The sequence below is a fragment of the Haliotis rufescens genome, unplaced genomic scaffold, assembly GCF_023055435.1.
Source record: "Haliotis rufescens isolate VD_foot unplaced genomic scaffold, xgHalRufe1.0.p SCAF_53, whole genome shotgun sequence".
Lineage (NCBI taxonomy): Eukaryota > Metazoa > Mollusca > Gastropoda > Lepetellida > Haliotidae > Haliotis > Haliotis rufescens.
The window spans coordinates 596,218-614,217 of record NW_025964257.1 but is presented as its reverse complement, the minus strand read 5'-3'; the positions used below and the strand labels follow the sequence as shown (position 1 = coordinate 614,217).

General features: G+C 43.3%; 1 long non-coding RNA gene across 1 annotated transcript; it reads left to right on the top strand.

The window, feature by feature from the left end:
- The first annotated feature begins 12,803 nt into the window (after positions 1 to 12,803).
- LOC124119540 lies at positions 12,804 to 17,298 on the top strand. The gene is made up of 3 exons (XR_006858661.2): positions 12,804 to 13,115; positions 13,557 to 13,817; positions 15,443 to 17,298. It is a non-coding gene; the product is annotated as an uncharacterized LOC124119540 (long non-coding RNA).
- The last annotated feature ends 702 nt before the right edge of the window (positions 17,299 to 18,000 follow it).

The following is an 18,000-nucleotide window of genomic DNA, read 5'->3' as shown; positions in this document are numbered from 1 at the left end:
CTACCACTACCTGACACTGTCACAGTCTAGTTCTACCACTACCTGACACTGTCACAGTCTAGTTCTACCACTACCTGACACTGTCACAGTCTAGTTGTATTACTGCTTGACACTGTCACAGTCCAGTTGTATTACTGCCTGACACCGCACAGTCTAGTTGTACTACTACCTGACACTGTCACAGTCTAGTTGTACCACTGCCTGACACTGTCACTGTCTAGTTGTATTGCTGTCTGACACTGTCAAAGTTTAATTGTACTACTACCTGACACTGTCATATTCTAGTTGTACCACTGCCTGACACTGTCACAGTCTAGTTGTATTACTGCATAACACTGTCACAGTCTAGTTGTATTACTATCTGACACTGTCACTGTCTAGTTGTTTTGCTGTCTGACACTGTCAAAGTTTAATTGTACTACTACCTGACACTGTCATATTCTAGTTGTACCACTGCCTGACACTGTCACAGTCTAGTTGTATTACTACATGACAATGTTACAGTCTAGTTGTACTACTATCTGACACTGTCACAGTCTAGTTGTATTACTGCCTGACAATGTCACAGTCTAGTTGTATTACTACATGACAATGTTACAGTCTAGTTGTACTACTATCTGACACTGCCACAGTCTAGTTGTATTACTGCATGACACTGTCACAGTCTAGTTGTATTACTGCATGACACTGTCACAGTCTAGTTGTATTACTGCCTGACAATGTCACAGTCTAGTTGTACTACTGCCTGACACTGTCACAGTCTAGTTGTACTACTGCCTGACACTGTCACAGTCTAGTTGTACTACTGCCTGACACTGTCACAGTCTAGTTGTACTACTGCATGACACTGTCACAGTCTAGTTGTATTACTGCCTGACACTGTCACAGTCTAGTTGTATTACTGCCTGACACTGTCACAGTCTAGTTGTACTACTGCCTGACACTGTCACAGACTAGTTGTATTACTGCCTGACACTGTCACAGTCTAGTTGTATTACTGCCTGACACTGTCACAGTCTAGTTGTATTACTACATGACAATGTCACAGTCTAGTTGTACCACTGCCTGACACTGTCACAGTCTAGTTGTATTGCTGTCTGACACTGTCACAGTTTAGTTGTACTACTATCTGACACTATCACAGTCTAATTGTGTTACTGCCTAACTCTATCACAGTCTAGTTGTACTACTGCCTGACACTGTCACAGTCTAGTTGTATTACTGCCTGACACTGTCACAGTCTAGTTGCATCCCTGCCTGACACTATCACAGTCTAGTTGTATTGCTGCCTCACACTATCACAGTCTAGTTGTGCTACTGCCTGACACTGTCACAGTCTAGTTGTATTACTGCCTGACACTGTCACAGTCTAGTTGTACTACTGCCTGACACTGTCACAGTCTAGTTGTATTCCTACATGACACTGTCACAGTCTAGTTGTACCACTGCCTGACACTGTCACAGTCTAGTTGTATTGCTGTCTGACACTGTCACAGTTTAGTTGTACTACTATCTGACACTATCACAGTCTAATTGTGTTACTGCCTGACTCTATCACAGTCTAGTTGTACTACTGCCTGACACTGTCACAGTCTAGTTGTATTACTGCCTGACACTGTCACAGTCTAGTTGCATCCGTGCCTGACACTATCACAGTCTAGTTGTATTGCTGCCTCACACTATCACAGTCTAGTTGTGCTACTGCCTGACACTGTCACAGTCTAGTTGTATTACTGCCTGACACTGTCACAGTCTAGTTGCATTGCTGCCTGAAACTGTTACAGTCTAGTTGTATTACTGCCTGACACTGTCACAGTCTAGTTATATTACTGCCTGATACTGTCACAGTCTAGTTGTACCACTGCCTGACATTGTCACAGTCTAATTGTGTTACTGTCTGACACTGTCACAGTTTAGTTGTACTACTATCTGACACTGGCACAGTCTAGTTGTACCACTTCCTGAAACTGTAACAGTCGAGTTGTATTACTGCCTGACACTGTCACAGGCTAGTTGTACCGCTGCCTGACACAGTCACAGTCGAGCTGTATTACTGTTTGACACTGTCACAGTCTAGTTTTACCGCTGCCTGACACTGTAACAGTCTAGTTGTACCACTGCCTGACATTGTCACAGTCTAATTGTGTTACTGTCTGACACTGTCACAGTTTAGTTGTACTACTATCTGACACTGTCACAGTTTAGTTGTACTACTATTTGACACTGTCACAGTCTAGTTATATTACTGCCTGATACTGTCACAGTCTAGTTGTACCACTGCCTGATACTGTCACAGTCTAGTTGTACCACTGCTTGACACTGTCACAGACTAGTTGTATTACTGCCTGACACTGTCTCAGTCGAGTTGTATTGCTGCATGACACTGTCACAGTCTAGTTGTATTGCTACCTGCAGCTGTCGAAGTTTTGTTGTACTACTACCTGACACTGTCTCAGTCTAGTTGTATTGCTACCTGGCGCTGTCACAGTCTAGTTGTAATACTGCCTGACACTGTCACAGTCTAGTTGTACCACTTCCTGAAACTGTCACAGTCGAGTTGTATTAATGCCTGACACTGTCACAGGCTAGTTGTACCGCTGCCTGACACAGTCACAGTCGAGCTGTATTACTGTTTGACACTGTCACAGTCTAGTTTTACCGCTGCCTGACACTGTAACAGTCTAGTTGTACCACTGCCTGACACTGTCAAAGTCGAGTTGTATTGCTGTCTGACACTATCACAGTCTAGTTGTATTACTGCTTGACCCTGTCACAGTGTAGTTGTATTACTGCCTGACACTGTCATAGTCTAGTTGTATCAGTGCCTGACACTGTCACAGTCTAGTTGTGCTACTGCCTGACACTTTCACAGTCCAGCTGTATTACTTCCTGGCGCTGTCAATCTAGTTGTATTACTGCCTGACACTGTCGCAGTCTAGTTGTACTACTGCCTGACACTTTCACAGTCTAGTTGTATTACTGCCTGACACTGTCACAGTCTAGTTGTATTTCTACCTGACACTGTCACAGTTTAATTGTCCTACTTCCTGACATTGTCTTAGTCTAGTTGTATTACTGCCTGACACTGTCACAGTCTAGTTGTACCACTTCCTGACACTGTCACAGCCTAGTTGTACTACTGCCTGGCGCTGTCACAGTCTAGTTGTATCAGTGCCTGATACTGTCACAGTCTAGTTGTACCACTGTCTGACACTGTCACAGTCTAGTTGTGCTACTGTCTGACACTATCACAGTCTAGTTGTATTACTGCTTGACACTGTCACAGACTAGTTGTATTGCTGCCTGACACTGTCACAGTCTAGTTGTACCACTGCCTGAAACTGTCACAGTCGAGCTGTATTACTGCTTGACACTGTCACAGTCTAGTTGTACCGCTGTCTGACACTGTCACAGTCTAATTGTACCACTGCCTGACACTGTCACAGTCGAGTTGTATTGCTGTCTGACACTATCACAGTCTAGTTGTATTACTGCTTGACACTGTCACAGTCGAGTTGTATTACTGCCTGACACTGTAACAGTCTAGTTGTACCGCTGCCTGACACTGTCACAGTCTAGTTGTACCACTGCCTGACACAGTCACAGTCGAGCTGTATTACCGCTTGACACTGTCACAGTCTAGTTTTACCGCTGCCTGACACTGTAACTGTGTAGTTGTACCACTGCCTGACACTGTCACAGTCGAGTTGTATTGCTGTCTGACACTATCACAGTCTAGTTGTATTACTGCTTGGCCCTGTCACAGTGTAGTTGTATTACTGCCTGACAGTCATAGTCTAGTTGTATCAGTGCCTGATACTGTCACAGTCTAGTTGTACCACTGCCTGACACTGTCACAGTCTAGTTGTATTGCTGTCTGACACTGTCACAGTTTAGTTGTACTACTATCTGACACTATCACAGTCTAATTGTGTTACTGCCTAACTCTATCACAGTCTAGTTGTACTACTGCCTGACACTGTCACAGTCTAGTTGTATTACTGCCTGACACTGTCACAGTCTAGTTGCATCCCTGCCTGACACTATCACAGTCTAGTTGTATTGCTGCCTCACACTATCACAGTCTAGTTGTGCTACTGCCTGACACTGTCACAGTCTAGTTGTATTACTGCCTGACACTGTCACAGTCTAGTTGTACTACTGCCTGACACTGTCACAGTCTAGTTGTATTCCTACATGACACTGTCACAGTCTAGTTGTACCACTGCCTGACACTGTCACAGTCTAGTTGTATTGCTGTCTGACACTGTCACAGTTTAGTTGTACTACTATCTGACACTATCACAGTCTAATTGTGTTACTGCCTGACTCTATCACAGTCTAGTTGTACTACTGCCTGACACTGTCACAGTCTAGTTGTATTACTGCCTGACACTGTCACAGTCTAGTTGCATCCGTGCCTGACACTATCACAGTCTAGTTGTATTGCTGCCTCACACTATCACAGTCTAGTTGTGCTACTGCCTGACACTGTCACAGTCTAGTTGTATTACTGCCTGACACTGTCACAGTCTAGTTGCATTGCTGCCTGAAACTGTTACAGTCTAGTTGTATTACTGCCTGACACTGTCACAGTCTAGTTATATTACTGCCTGATACTGTCACAGTCTAGTTGTACCACTGCCTGACATTGTCACAGTCTAATTGTGTTACTGTCTGACACTGTCACAGTTTAGTTGTACTACTATCTGACACTGGCACAGTCTAGTTGTACCACTTCCTGAAACTGTAACAGTCGAGTTGTATTACTGCCTGACACTGTCACAGGCTAGTTGTACCGCTGCCTGACACAGTCACAGTCGAGCTGTATTACTGTTTGACACTGTCACAGTCTAGTTTTACCGCTGCCTGACACTGTAACAGTCTAGTTGTACCACTGCCTGACATTGTCACAGTCTAATTGTGTTACTGTCTGACACTGTCACAGTTTAGTTGTACTACTATCTGACACTGTCACAGTTTAGTTGTACTACTATTTGACACTGTCACAGTCTAGTTATATTACTGCCTGATACTGTCACAGTCTAGTTGTACCACTGCCTGATACTGTCACAGTCTAGTTGTACCACTGCTTGACACTGTCACAGACTAGTTGTATTACTGCCTGACACTGTCTCAGTCGAGTTGTATTGCTGCATGACACTGTCACAGTCTAGTTGTATTGCTACCTGCAGCTGTCGAAGTTTAGTTGTACTACTACCTGACACTGTCTCAGTCTAGTTGTATTGCTACCTGGCGCTGTCACAGTCTAGTTGTAATACTGCCTGACACTGTCACAGTCTAGTTGTACCACTTCCTGAAACTGTCACAGTCGAGTTGTATTAATGCCTGACACTGTCACAGGCTAGTTGTACCGCTGCCTGACACAGTCACAGTCGAGCTGTATTACTGTTTGACACTGTCACAGTCTAGTTTTACCGCTGCCTGACACTGTAACAGTCTAGTTGTACCACTGCCTGACACTGTCAAAGTCGAGTTGTATTGCTGTCTGACACTATCACAGTCTAGTTGTATTACTGCTTGACCCTGTCACAGTGTAGTTGTATTACTGCCTGACACTGTCATAGTCTAGTTGTATCAGTGCCTGACACTGTCACAGTCTAGTTGTGCTACTGCCTGACACTTTCACAGTCCAGCTGTATTACTTCCTGGCGCTGTCAATCTAGTTGTATTACTGCCTGACACTGTCGCAGTCTAGTTGTACTACTGCCTGACACTTTCACAGTCTAGTTGTATTACTGCCTGACACTGTCACAGTCTAGTTGTATTTCTACCTGACACTGTCACAGTTTAATTGTCCTACTTCCTGACATTGTCTTAGTCTAGTTGTATTACTGCCTGACACTGTCACAGTCTAGTTGTACCACTTCCTGACACTGTCACAGCCTAGTTGTACTACTGCCTGGCGCTGTCACAGTCTAGTTGTATCAGTGCCTGATACTGTCACAGTCTAGTTGTACCACTGTCTGACACTGTCACAGTCTAGTTGTGCTACTGTCTGACACTATCACAGTCTAGTTGTATTACTGCTTGACACTGTCACAGACTAGTTGTATTGCTGCCTGACACTGTCACAGTCTAGTTGTACCACTGCCTGAAACTGTCACAGTCGAGCTGTATTACTGCTTGACACTGTCACAGTCTAGTTGTACCGCTGTCTGACACTGTCACAGTCTAATTGTACCACTGCCTGACACTGTCACAGTCGAGTTGTATTTCTGTCTGACACTATCACAGTCTAGTTGTATTACTGCTTGACACTGTCACAGTCGAGTTGTATTACTGCCTGACACTGTAACAGTCTAGTTGTACCGCTGCCTGACACTGTCACAGTCTAGTTGTACCACTGCCTGACACAGTCACAGTCGAGCTGTATTACCGCTTGACACTGTCACAGTCTAGTTTTACCGCTGCCTGACACTGTAACTGTGTAGTTGTACCACTGCCTGACACTGTCACAGTCGAGTTGTATTGCTGTCTGACACTATCACAGTCTAGTTGTATTACTGCTTGGCCCTGTCACAGTGTAGTTGTATTACTGCCTGACAGTCATAGTCTAGTTGTATCAGTGCCTGATACTGTCACAGTCTAGTTGTACCACTGTCTGACACTGTCACAGTCTAGTTGTGCTACTGCCTGGCACTGTCACAGTCTAGTTGTATTGCTGTCTGACACTGTCACAGTTTAGTTGTACTACTGCCTTACACTGTCACAGTCTAGTTGTATTACTGCCTGACACTGTCACAGTCTATTTTGTATTGCTGTCTCACTCTGTCACAGTCTAGTTGTATTACTACTTGACACTGTCACGATCTCGTTGTACTACTGCTTGACACTGTCACAGTCTAGTCGTATTACGTCTTGACACTGTCACAGATTAGTTGTATTACTGCTTGACACTGTCACAGTCTAGTTGTTTTACTGCTTGACACTGTCACAGTCTAGTTGTATTACTGCTTGACACTGTCACAGTCTAGTTGTACCACTACCTGACACTGTCACAGTCTAGTTGTGCAACTGCCTGACACTGTCACAGTCTAGTTGTATTACTGCCTGACACTGTCACAGTGTATTTTGTATTACTGTCTCACTCTGTCACAGTCTAGTTTTATTACTACTTGACACTGTCACGATGTCGTTGTACTACTGCTTGACACTGTCACAGTCTAGTCGTATTACGTCTTGACACTGTCACAGACTAGTTGCATTACTGCTTGACACTGTCACAGTCTAGTTGTATAACTGCCTGACACTGTCACAGTCTAGTTGTATTACTGCCTGACACTGTCACAGTCTAGTTCTATTACTGCCTCACACTGTCACAGTCTAGTTGTATTACTGCCTGAAACTGTCAAAGTCTAGTTGTTTTACTGCTTCACACTTTCACAGTCTAGTTGTATTACTGCCTGACACTGTCGCAGTCTCGTTGTACTACTGCCTGACACTTTCACCGTTTAGTTGTATTACTGCCTGACACTGTCACAGTCTAGTTGTATTTCTACCCGACACCGTCACAGTTTAATTGTCCTACTTCCTGACACTGTCTTAGTCTAGTTGTCTTACTGCCTGACACTGTCACAGTTTAGTTGTACTACTACCTGACACTGTCACAGTCTAGTTGTATTGCTGTCTGACACTGTCACAGTCTAGTTGTACTGCTGCCTGACACTGTTGCAGTGTAGTTGTATTACTGCTCGACACTGTCACAGTCTAGTTGTTCTACTGCCTGACACTGTCACAGTCTAGTTGTATTACCGCATGACACTGTCACAGTCTAGTTGTACTACTGCCTGACACTGTCACAGTCTAGTTGTATTACTGCCTGACACTGTCACAGTCTATTTGTATTACTGTCTGACTCTTTTACAGTCTAGTTGTATTACTACTTGACACAGTCACAATCTCGTTGTACTACTGCTTGACACTGTCACAGTCTAGTCGTTTTACGTCTTGACACTGTCACAGATTAGTTGTATTACTGCTTGACACTGTCACAGTCTAGTTGTATTACTGCTTGACACTGTCACAGTCGAGTTGTATTACTGCTTGACACTGTCACAGTCTAGTTGTACCACTACCTGACACTGTCACAGTCTAGTTGTGCTACTGCTTGACACTGTCACAGTCTAGTTGTATTTTCACGGCCTAGCTGTATTATTGCTTGACATTGTCATATCTAAAAACACCTGTTTCACCAACACCTGTCTCACAAACACTTGCTCGTCAACGCCTGTACCATCAACAACTGTCTTACAAACACCGCCCTCACCAACACCTGTCAAACAAACACCTGTCTCACCAACACCTGTCTCACAAACACTTGCTCGTCAACGCCTGTACCATCAACAACTATCTTACAAACACCGCTCTCACCAAAAGCTGTCTCATCAACACCTGTGCAATCAACAACTGTCCTACAAACACCTGTCTCACCAACACCTGTCTCACCACCTGTCACAGCGACACATGTCCCTTCAGCATTTGTCTCACCATCACTTGTCTAACCGCCTCCTGACTCACCAACACCTGTCTCACCAACACCTGTCTCACAAACACATGTCTCATCAACGCTTGTGCCATCAACAACTGTCTTACAAACACCTGTCTCACCAAGACCTTTCTCACCAAGACCTCTCTCACCACCTGTCTCACCGCCACCCGCCTAACCACTACCTGTACATCAAACAGCTGTCTCACCACCCCCTGTTTCACCACCACCTGTCTCACCCCCACCTGTCTCACCACCACCTGTCTCACCGCCAACCACCTCACCACAACCTCTCTCTTCACCACCTGTATAAAAAAACACCTGCCTCACCACCACCTGTATAACAAACACCTGTCTCACCGACACCTGTCTCACCTCCACCTGCCTCACCACCACCTGTATAACAAACATCTGTCTCACCGCCACCTGTATCACAAACACCTGTCTCACACCACCTTTCTCTTCACCACCTGTATCAAAAAACACCTGCCTCACCACCACCTGTATAACAAACACCTGTCTAACCACCATCTGTCTAACCACCACCTGTCTCACCGACACCTGTCTCACCTCCACCTGTCTCATCACCACCTGCCTCACCACACCCTGTCTCACCACCACCTCTCTCACCGCCACCTGTTTCACCACCTCCTGTTTCACCACCACCTGTCTAGCCAAGACTTTTCTCACCAAGACCTCTCTCACCACCTGTCTCACCGCAACCCGCCTCAACCCCACCTGTACCTCAAACAGCTTTCTCACCACCCCCTGCCTCACCACCACCTCTCTCACCGCCACCTGTTTCACCACCACCTGTTTCACCACCACCTGTCTCACCACCACCTGTCTCACCGCCACCTGTTTCACCACCACCTGTTTCACCACCACCTGTTTCACCACCACCTGTCTCACCACCACCTCTCTCACCGCCACCTGTTTCACCACCACCTGTCTCACCACCACCTGTTTCACCACCACCTGTCTCACCACCACCTGTTTCACCGCCACCTGTCTCACCTCCACCTGTCTCACCGCCACCTGTCTCATCACCACCTGTCTCACCTCCACCAGTCTCACCGCCACATGTGTCACCACCACCTCTCTTACCGCCACTTGTCTCACCGCCACCTGTTTCACCGCCACCTGTCTCACCTCCACCAGTCTCACCGCCACATGTGTCACCGACACCTGTCTCATTACCACCTGCCTCACCACCACCTCTTTCATAAACTCCTGTCTCATCACCACCTTTCTCAACACCGTCTCTCTCACCGCCACCTGTCTCACCACCACCTCTCTCACCACCACCTTTCTCATCACCACCTTTCTCAACACCGTCTCTCTCACCGCCACCTGTCTCACCACCACCTGTCTCACCACCACCTGTATCACAAACACCTGTGTCACCACCGTCTCTCTCACCACCACCTGTCTCACCACCACCTGTCTCACCACCGTCTCTCTCACCACCACGTGTCTCACCACCACCTGTATCAACGACACCTGTCTCACCACCATCTGTCTCACCGCCACATGTCTCACCACACCCTGTCTCACCACCACCTGTCTCACCGCCACCTGTCTCACCACCACCTGTCTCACCACCACCTGTATCACCGACACCTGTCTCACCACCATCTGTCTCACCGCCACATGTCTCACCACACCCTGTCTCACCACCACCTGTATCACCGACACCTGTCTCACCACCATCTGTATCACCGCTACATGTCTCACCATAACCGGTAACACAAACACCTGTCTCACCACCGTCTCGCTCACCGACACCTGTCTCAGCGCCACCTGTCTCAACACCACCTGTCTCACCACCACCTGTATCACCGACACCTGTCTTACCACCACCTGTCTCACCGCCACATGTCTCACCACACCCTGTCTCACCACCATCTGTCTCACCGCCACATGTCTCACCATAACCGGTAACACAAACACCTGTCTCACCACCGTCTCGCTCACCGACACCTGTCTCACCACCACCTGTCTCATCACCACCTGTATCACAATCACTTGTCTCACCACCACCTGTATCACAAACACCTGCCTCACCACCACCTTCCTCAGCAACACCTATATCAGCAATACCTGTCTCGGCAACACCTGTCTCACAAACACTTATCTCACCAACACAAGTTTCGGCAACACCTGTCTCACAAACACCTATCTCACCAACACTTCTACATCCATTAGAAATGAGAAACCTACAAAATATTGTTGACTGATTTAGCAATTCATGCTACTTGCTGGAACATTGCATGGAATAGTAACGCGCGTCAACTCTTCCGGTTCTGTGTACTCCAACAGTGGATTTGCGTTAATGCTGGTGATTTTCAGAAAATGCTGGTCGCGTGAAGATCCAGGTGAGAATTGGTCTTTATCGCCTTCAGACGCAACAAGCAGTATCGGAATGTTCGGCTTACTGATTTGGTTTTTAGAACTATGTCTTGTGCTTCGTTGATGCATGTCATCGCCACCTCTATTGTGCAGATCGATGTGCATGATGTCAGTCCCTAGATTGTCTGTTCCAGCCTCAATTATTTACAGACCGCCTCCGTATAGCTGGACTTCTGCTGAATGCGGCGTAAAACAAGAAACAGTCAAACAAGCACAGTGTAACACTATGACACAAGGAACCAGGGTTCATCATGTAACAACATACGGTTTACTTGATACGTGATACAAACATGGGATAATACTATTTTTTACCTACGAGGGCAAACATATCGGTGTTCATAAAAGTCATTTATTAGCCACCGGGTGAAGATACAGGTGGTAAGATACTAAATCCGTACGTCAAACGTGTGACGTACAATGTTGACCTCGCTTTATTGGTTTTGATTGGATAACCGTGACCTCCATCATACCGGAACTACTTTTTTCATTCATAAAAAAATCGCGAGACGTCATTATAAAGCTATAAAGCAGAACTAAAGGAATCTCACGAAAGGGAGAGACATTTACACACACTTTAGTAAACCAAAGAAGATCGTCACACGCATAAAATTCGCTTTGCATTTTATATTAGTTATGCATAGAGCTACTGCAGACATTAACTAATCGAGCCATGCATATCTATATGCAATGTCTACCGATGGATCGAGTGTCCAAATGAACGTAACGCATCCGACCACTTTCGCAACTTTCAATTTGATTTAACATAAAAGGTTGAGCGTTGTGAAATGAAGTCATTTTAAACTATCTGGACAGATATCTAGACCTACGTTCGATGCTCCGGTTGTGCCATCAGTGTCGCCATTCGAAATGTATTTAAAGACATTGCTTCCGGAGGTGTTAGTTCATGATTGAACATACACGACTGCACGACCAGATCACTAAAGGTGAACAGTTCCGATACTAATCATTCGAAAACTCCATAGAAGTGTGCCTGACTTATGTGATCCAAAACATCCCAAATGTGAACAATAACATTCCCTATCTCTAGCTCAAAACGCTGTGAGTAGATCACGGTTGTCTTTTCTTATTCCGGTGGTGACCTTGCCCTTCGTTCGAAGCTATCACTGACATGCAAACAGACTTGAGTTTGTTGATGTTCACGTCTTCAGTTTAGGGTGGAACAGTTACCATGAATGTCTTTTTCGAACACTCTGACTTCCCTTTTCCAAAATGGTACGGACAGGATATAAATTCAATTGATAGATCAAGAAAACCGAACCATTTTGATTGCACAGCCGGGAGCGTTGGTCCAATATTCAAAGAGCGGCGCTAATGTGACTTATAAAATTTTCTTATAGGTGTCCTGCGTACTAACAACATGGCGCTTGATTACCAAAAGTTGAAAAAATTCTACCAAACGGACCTTGAGCGTCGGTGCTGTTATGTTTGCAAACACAACAGCAAGAGCATGTTGTTATGCATATGCATAAAAATGTCAACAGTGGGCATGTATCAATAATCATGCACGACCAGATTTTGCAACCGGTTTCAGTTTGGTCTGTCAACGAACGAAAGTTTTTTATGTATTTTCATTAAAATACATATTATGACATGGGTAATAAATAAAATACCACACTCATTCTCGTAAGATACCATTTTTACGAAAGTCCACTCGTTTCGTAAAAATGGTATCTAACGAGAATGAGTGTAGTATTCTTACCACTTCTTGCATTATGTCATATGACGTCACGAGACAACAGTGTATTGTTTCCATCATTCGGACAACATTGTTGACGTCATTCGAACCTTATTGTGACGTTGGGTCGGAATGACGTCACACTAGAAACGACGTCATAGCTGTTCTCACTCTCACACACACACACACACACACACACACACACACACATTTTAGCTGTAAATATTTACTCGAATGACAAAGAACGACCCTGTGTGACGCAATAAGTACACAGGAGATACTGGACGGCGGAAGAAGTTCCAGTGGCAACATTGGACCATGTGTTCTCATTTAGTCTCAGTACTGGTTATGTTTTGATGACTAAGGCCTGTGTTAAACGTTGTCTTCTGTTTCGAACCTGTATCATCAGCATGTGTATCAATATTGTTGTTGCAGGCCGAGACTCCCGCCCTGCGTTTCGCGATAACTTTCGTGTGATTACCAATTCAAAAACAGATGGTAAGCATGGCGACACTTACGGACCTACCTTTGATAATCTGGATGGTCCGGGATTTTGTATTTTTTCAGCTACAGAACGAGATATCGTTTTTGGATTAAGACTGATGAGCCTAAATATTTCTTTTATACAGAACATCTCGCAACAATGGGTTTTTTTGTGGCTTGCAATGTGATTTTTTCAGCAATCTGAAACATAATTATTTCTTTCAAGCTTTTTTCTGGTATAAATTTTATTTTTATCGAAAAAAACCCAGGCCAACCATATGGGATATAATGTTGCCTATTATTAGCTAGGGTTGGATATAAATGTGTTTTATTTTCCGCAATAATGATGATGTATAGAAGGGGTTTAGTTTCCGTTATCACCATCATGATCAGGGTCACATTCTTAGAAAACAACGATAGACAAACGCTTTTATTGTTTCCATAATACGCCACCAGGTATAGAACTTGGTCTGAAGAACAGCACAGTAATGTTGGGAGACTCGGCCACCTTCAGGCTGAGGCTACATGATAACACTGAGGAGGCCGGTGAGTGGACCAGAGACGACGTCACACTAACTCGTTCTGACAAAACACAAATCTCTATCAATGGAAAGGGCCGTCAGCTGACTGTCACAGATGTCCATCCTCCTGATACAGGGAAATATGCTTACAGAGTGGGAGAGGAAATGACATCAGCCCACCTGTCAATAAATGAAGGTATGATGGTGTTTTCAATTATCCTGAATGGACAAAACAGTCTCTATGTCATTTGTAAGGGCACTCTAACATTGTTTGCTTAATGACATCTATATAACGTTTGTTATTGGTTGATTTGTTTCTAAAATTAGTTTTATATCTACCTTTGCCTTTTGGTAATTCAAAGGGCACCAAACATAATAAGACCAAGGACTTGTCTGAACATAACATTATTTACCACCCTAAACTGGCTCCCACGGGAGATATCGCTTGGGTGAGAACAAGCGACATCAAATGACATCACTAATAGCGCTGCTACTGAAGCTGTTAGCAGTAGGGGCGGTTTGGTAGCCTAGTGGTTAAAGCGTTCGCACGTCACGCCGAAGACTCGGGATCGATTCCCGAAATGGTTTCAATGTGTGAAGCCCTTTCTGATTTCTCTCGTCATAAGCAGTACTTTTTACAGTGCTTATTACTGTCTACAAATTGAAAAAGTTGGAAGAATGATGTTAGATGACAAATAAAATCCCACTCTTGTGTGTTGTGTGTGAAAAAAGTCCTCTGCAAGCCTCCTCCGAGTTTATCCATTTTAACAACTCGAGTTGTTATATTTGATATCAAAAGAAACTCGGGTGAGATTCTCTATATTCATTCCCTTATTATTTTCCAACTGTATATCAAGACCAGTGTATTGGAATTATTCTGAGACATCGGTATTTATATAGTATCATGTCTCCAGGCCATCTCCAAAGCCCGAAAATCTCCTGAAGAATTATCTGTATGTAAATGGCACATTAAACATGTCGTTCCTTGTGACTGTCCAAATATGATGATCAAGTTCTAAAGACCTATATTATAAAGACATGACGCACGAGACTAATTTGTCCTGCAGTGGACATTTATTTTGTTTTCACAAACTGGAAGGGAATTGAAGTTGATGTCCTTGATATCACCCGGACAACAAATCAGAAGATCTTATGAGCTATCTCGAGGCATCGTCTATCACCAAAGTTTGTTCATAAGAACTACCAATATAACTTGACAAGTCACGTCAGTTCTCTGGACCAGTTATGGTTTACATCTGACGACAATGTAGTTGTGTTTAAGCATAAGGTGACTTAAGACCATCAATGGTGCATTTACTGGAGAGAATTACTACGATGTCTGTGCAGTGAATGTAGTTGTTGTCCAGGCGCTGTTGGAGCAGATTTAGTTCCTGCTCAACGTTTTGAGGGAGTAGATGTAGTTGGCGCTCATGGGGGTGATGGAGTAGATGTGGTTGTCGATCCAGGATGTGTTTGATATCACCAGGACATCAAGTCGGAAGATCTTATGAGCTACCTCGAGCCATCTTACTATACATCACTTGGTATGAGGTTGTATTGTAGTAGGTATGTGTTTATCTCAACCGAACGGGATGTCATTTGATTGCAAATGCAAGGTGAACTGTAACGATTTCTGAGGCGTTAAAAGAAACTGCGACGAAAGGTCTTGTTCTGATTTTTGCCAATATACGACATTCGCTACAATCGTAATGTACATGACGCACATGAATTTAGTTGCGAAACTTACTTCAAGCGCTCTGATAATACTCAGTAATGTCAGACAGAGATGCTATATGTTACATAACCTTTATTGTATTTCAGCCGATTGCTTCGTTTCTGTTCCTCACCCTCCTCCACCACCGATCATACGAATATGACCTGCGAGGCAACAAAATGAAGATCATGACAGAAGAATATTTTCCTGCAATTCGGGACACAAGTGTTGGCTTCCATTGTCTATTGCTAATCACCTATCAGCGCCAATCATCTGTTGGCTTCCTTTGTTAGCTTCTACCATCTGTTTGCTTCCCTTGTTAGTTTCTACCCTTTGTTAATTTCCACCTTTTGTTATCTTATTAATTTTAATGTCCTTACATGCACATATATATGCTTTCCTGATTCATGGCATTCATTCACCTGATGAAGGAGTAAGTATTTACTCCGAAAAGTTGTGTTCCTCATCATAAAGAGGTTGACATCCATATATTCTCTTCCTTATGTGTATCACTTATAGCTGCCTTTCAAAGACCTGAAGTAGAGAAATGTTTGATATCCTGACGAAAAGTGTCAAAACACACTGTTATATGTACTTGCTGATGTCACATTTTTAGATAGTATGTTGGATAGTATGAGTACTGTTTCGGCTTATACGTGATGTTTTGCGATTGTGTTAAGAGAATACATAATCCTGGTAAATGTTATTGCTATTCAAATGCTTTCTTTGTAATTTGACATTAAACGTCTGCAGTACGACTTTCAGTGATCATGTTAATGAGGTTTGGCGGAGCATTGGTTTTATCGGACCCTAATTACTTTATGATGGTTGTGTCTCTCTTTGTCTCAGCTCCAAAGCCATGACGCTGGGAAAGGGCAGCATTTGTTTAATGAGAGTAGGTTTTATCATGGAGGATACACTTGAGGTAGATGGTTCTACTATTTACCGTACCGCAGGAAGAGACCTGTAGACGTGTATAAGATGGCCGTTGCATAATGGTCGCCAAGGGGATCTGAACATGGAGATAAAGCAGTGGATGTTTTCACGGGCTTGTTGAATAAATTCCCAGCGCTACTGTCAATACATCTTCTACTTGATCTTTGATACATCATTTTGGTATTTACAACATATATTTTTGCAATGTACATTGAAAGTTTACTCACCATATGTTTTAGAGTATTTGTCAGTTGTGTTGAGCTTACAAGCAATAAATGTAATTTCTGATAATATAAAACGTCTCATGTAAAACAAGTAAGTAAGTGCAATAGCAAATAATAGTATTCATATCACATTAAAATTCAATGATAACAAGATACATATGTAAAGCATGTATTTCACATTCAGAGCCAGGAGGAAAACTGATTAAATAAAGGGACGAAGCTTGCCCCTAAATATATGCAGAGACATCCTCTGAATATCTATATATGTAAATGTTACGGTACTGTAGCTATCTGCACGAACTTTTGCAAAGTGGGCATAAGGTCACGGACACGAAGGCTATAGATACAAAACCATATTTGATTTTTTAGATGATAAAGTACATTATCTGGAATAATAAATTCAGTTATTGATATCTACAAATCGATTTGCGATATCAGTAAACATTTCATGATATAATAAAATCAAATTTGTGATATAAATTCTTTCTTTGGTATCCATAAATGAATTATTGATATCAAGTAAGAATCGACATCTTGAGACCAGACTTGGTGCAGAAAAGAGACACTTACGTGAGGGAAGAAAGTCAACAATTGAATTTGAAGATGCTGTGGCCCATTTTGTACGATTGTGATGATCATGAAATGTAGTGTTGGTTTATTATAAATTGTCGATTTGTATTTTAAATTTGATGTTGAGACATTAGAAACCGTTGTGATATTAGAATATTAATTGTAAAATTCAATCATGTTCATGCTGTGATAAGGAAATCATGTGAAATCAAATACTATATAAATAAAAAAAATCCATGACTGCATGTTTGTTCATACTCCTATTCATTGAAATCGTAGTGTGTCCATAGAGCGTTGGTCACCCCTAAAAAGACAGTGGGACATACTCACAGGTGTTAGTCCATTAATCCCTGTGTTGTTCTAAGTTTTCCAATGTTGGGAAACCGGGAGTACACCGTTTTGAATACATACTGACTGACACTCTTGATGAGTCGGTGATTATCAAATCAAGGCACCCGCTTCCTGCCTGTTCAGTATGTACGTGTGATAACATGGCTGTATGTGTGCATGGTATGTATGGATGTATGTACCATTACGTTGATGTATGTATGTAAATTATGGGTGTGTATTTATGTATGTATGCGTGCGTGTGTAAATGTATGTAAATGTATGCAAGCCTAGATTACAAAAAAAATGCCTCGGTCGTTTGAAGCCAGAAGGCAGGGCTATTCCCGGGAAGGAAGCCTACTCTCGCAGTAGGTCACTAGAGCAGAACTTTTTCTCGCAGAATAAGGCGAGCATAGCAGAGTCAGCAGGGGGATTATCGTCTGTTATGTGAAAACAACGCTTAAGAATGATCGACTTCCTGTCCCTGTGTACCACCGTTGGAGTTGTTTTTTTCAGAGAAATAAACTGAAACTGAAACTGTGAACAGATTACATATATACATAATTTATAGTCAGAATTTATAATATAATATAATATAATATAATATA